Source organism: Elephantulus edwardii, unplaced genomic scaffold (genome assembly GCF_000299155.1).
Source record: "Elephantulus edwardii isolate Elephantulus edwardi_28Jun2011 unplaced genomic scaffold, EleEdw1.0 scaffold00020, whole genome shotgun sequence".
Classification (NCBI taxonomy): domain Eukaryota; kingdom Metazoa; phylum Chordata; class Mammalia; order Macroscelidea; family Macroscelididae; genus Elephantulus; species Elephantulus edwardii.
Window position 1 is genome coordinate 15265509 of NW_006399770.1, and position 3471 is coordinate 15268979.

The window sequence follows — 3471 nt, forward strand, 5'->3', positions numbered from 1 at the left end:
AGGACCACATTAAACAAATACTGGGTTTGTAAGAGATAGCCTTTCTACGCCACATTTTTTGTTACAGGTGATAGTTTCACCCTTGTGTGACTTAGTGCAATAAACATTTACTCTTAAATATTATTGACCTTCTCTAAATATGTGTTGTTAAATAAATGAACAGAAAAATTTTCTCTTGAAATAGATTTCTAAAGTTAGGCTGAAAAATGGATAATGCTAGTGGCTTTGTATTTATAAAGAATTATCTTTTATCATCCTAACCTATCAGCCATGGGAGAAAGTTCTATTCTGCCCTGTAGGGTCACCGTGAATTAGAATCAACTTGATTAAACCATAACTGTGGTCTGGCCAGAGTCACTACATTTCACAAATAAAAAAATCATTTATTGTCACAGCACTGACCAGCACAGATCTATTCTTGTCACATACAACTTAAAGTGTAGACATGACTCCTGAATTATCAGCAGATATGAGCTGTGGAAATGTCAACGCTTTAGGCATCCCATCTTGATGGGCAAGGAGTTTAGTGGCAGGACCTCCTATTTTGAGCCAGACTAGCCTGAAGCTGATTTGTAGTTTTTCTGTTTATTATATATGGTATTTTTAGCTGCTAATAACAGTACAGAAATCACTGATCTGGTTTCTTTTTCCCTCCTTTAACTTTATTGGGAAAGACAGGAATACATGTAACAGTTAATTGTGGCTTCTGGAGTATAGCTAGATCTGATATGAGATGGAAGGACATTTTGGGTATCAGAGCTGTGCAAATGAGTCATCCTGGACCTTTATACAGGAATGGGAAAATATTTAAGTGAGCTAGGGACTGGAAAGACTGATGCCGTCACAAATGTGGGCTGATACTTGCCTCTGGCAATGTGTTAATGAGCTTTGAAGTTGTTATTGTTGTGGTTAGGTGCCATCGAGTCAGCTATGATTTACAGCAACCATATGAACAACAGATCTGAACCATGCCCTATCCAAGTAAAATGAAATCATTATGAACGTCAATCTTTTCTCCATCTATCAAGATGTTGCCTTTTGGTCTAGTGGTGAGAATTTCTGTTGGTGTTTGTTGTTTGTTTTTGTTTTTGTTTTTTTTTTTATGTTCTTTCGTGTTTCAAATCTTCATTTTCTGCAAGCAAGGTTGTGTCATCTGCATAAGGCAGATTGTTGATGAGTCTTCTTCAAACTTGATGTCACATTATTCTTCTTATTGTCTAGCTTTCGAGAAGATCCCACCGTAAGGAGTGGGGCTTAGAAGACCCACTTCAAGTTCTGAAAATGCTTAGTATTTACAGATCATGGTAGTAAGGAATCCTGAACACCTGGATAATCGATGTTTAGGACCAAGGGCCTCCACGAACTACACTGAGACTCACTCTTGCCTCTTTTTTGTGCCTTACTTTTTATTGGACCCCAGCTCGGTCCACTCAGCTTTAAGTATTATCTCTGGATACACTTATACTATAACAAAAAAAGCAATTACTTATAGTAGAAAATCTCTTGTCAAAAATGTTTACTATCTGGCCTTTTTATGGGGGGAAAAATGCTGATCTTTGTTCTAGAGGAAGGAGTATATCAGCCAGAGTTCTAAACAATTGGTCTTTGAATTGAAGTTTTGGAACATATGATCCAGCCTCCATTTTCAGAACCAGGGAGAAGGCTGCCAAGATTTAGGATAACTAGTTGTCAAATATAAAGGCCTCTGTATATCCAGGGCAGATTCTCCTGCAGGGCCAGTACAGAAGAGGAATGGGCAGAGATACAGGTCCCCAGGGCTCATCCTTGATATAGTGGATAGTCTGGAAGCCTGAGGGATATATTTGAGGCAAGATTTGTGCTGACACATCACAGTTCAAGGGTTGAGAAAAAAAAAGATTTGCTTTTCTCCACTTCAAATTACGCTCTCCCCCTATTTGTTGAAGTAACTTAGATGAGTATAGCCTTGTGAGGAAATGGGACGGAACCTGGATAAGGACATGCATGTCATGCCAGTTCAGAGACAATTACTCTAGAGAGATGAGTACATTGCTGAAGGGAAGAGGAGAGCTGAAATGAAAGATCTTGTACTATAATGTGGCAAAAAGTAAGAAAACAATAAGATCTCAAGGAGCTATGAATGCCGCTGCCTTGTGCGGAGGAGAAATCAGACAGGACTAAACTAAGCACATGGACCGGAAATTAGAAGGGAAACCTTGGACAATGGAGTCACACATTCTGCTGCACTAAGAAGACATCATTGAGGACACAAGTGAAGATGGCACCTCTGAAAGCTTTCAGCTTCCACAGATTGATATGGAATGCGAGAGCAGAGAAGAGAGCCCTACCTGCAGATTGTGCAGCTTGGTATTCGAAAACTGTGCAGAGAAAACAGAAATACTGGAAAAGATAGTTGCAGCAAAGAAGAGTAAAGGAAAGCTAGAAAAAGAAACAAGGAAAGCCAGTCATGCTGAAAATCCAGGTTCAGCAAACATTTCCTGAGAACCTTAACTAAAGAGAGACTTTTGGAAACCATACCCTTGGGATTCAAACTCTGAATCAATTTGAGTAACCGACCATCTGTCTAAGAAGGAATTAAGTAGGCTGACAGGACAGATTTGAAGGTTGTATAGTTCAAATTAAAAAGCTGACAAGCCATTTTGGATTTACCTCACCGGCTTTACAACAGATAGTCCCTGTATGAAGATTGTCTGAAGCTGAATGATGAATTGTTTTTCAGTTATGTGTTGGGACATAACAGAAGAAGACTGTTTTAGTTTATTTCCTCTGAAGGCCTTTGTGTACCTGATTCCTGCCTCTCTCAACATGCTTTTGAAGATGTTGATCTTAACAACTTTTACATTCTTGGTGGACTTGTGGATGAAAGCGTTCAGAGGATGGTGATATTTCAAAAGGCCTGAAAACACGCTGTGCAGACAGCTCACTTGCCAATCTAAGAATACATGGTGGGATACAAGAATGAAAAAAAATAACAAAACCACCATCACCAAAATACCAAAACCAACTACCACTCACAGACATTGGCCATCAGCCAGGTGTTTTATATCCTGTCACTTACTTTGAGGCTCACAACTGGCCTGAAGCACTGAAGAAAGAAATTTCTTCTGGAAAAGTCTATGTTCTTAAGAACTCAGTAAAATGATGGATGTCCCAACACTGTTGTTGCAAAAGGCAAATTACTGGAGTCTGAAGGATGTACTTTTGTGTTGAGGGGAAAGCCTCTAATTATCTAGCTGGCACCTGTTCCTTGCCTGGGGACTAGATGGTCTTATTGCCTCACTGTGATCATATATACTTTGTTTGATCCCCTATATGATATGAAGGGGCTCTGGTGGCCTAGTGAGTAAGGAGCTGCACTGCCAACCTAAGGGCAGGTGGTTTGAATCCACCGACCGTTCTTCGGGAGAAAGATAGACAGTTGCCTCATGTACAACTTACAGGCTCAGAAAACCTTCTGGGTGATCAGCTAAC

The 3471-nt window shown here is 39.9% G+C and overlaps 1 pseudogene; it reads left to right on the plus strand.

The window, feature by feature from the left end:
• The first annotated feature begins 445 nt into the window (after positions 1-445).
• LOC102872762 lies at positions 446-3142 on the plus strand (annotated as a pseudogene).
• The last annotated feature ends 329 nt before the right edge of the window (positions 3143-3471 follow it).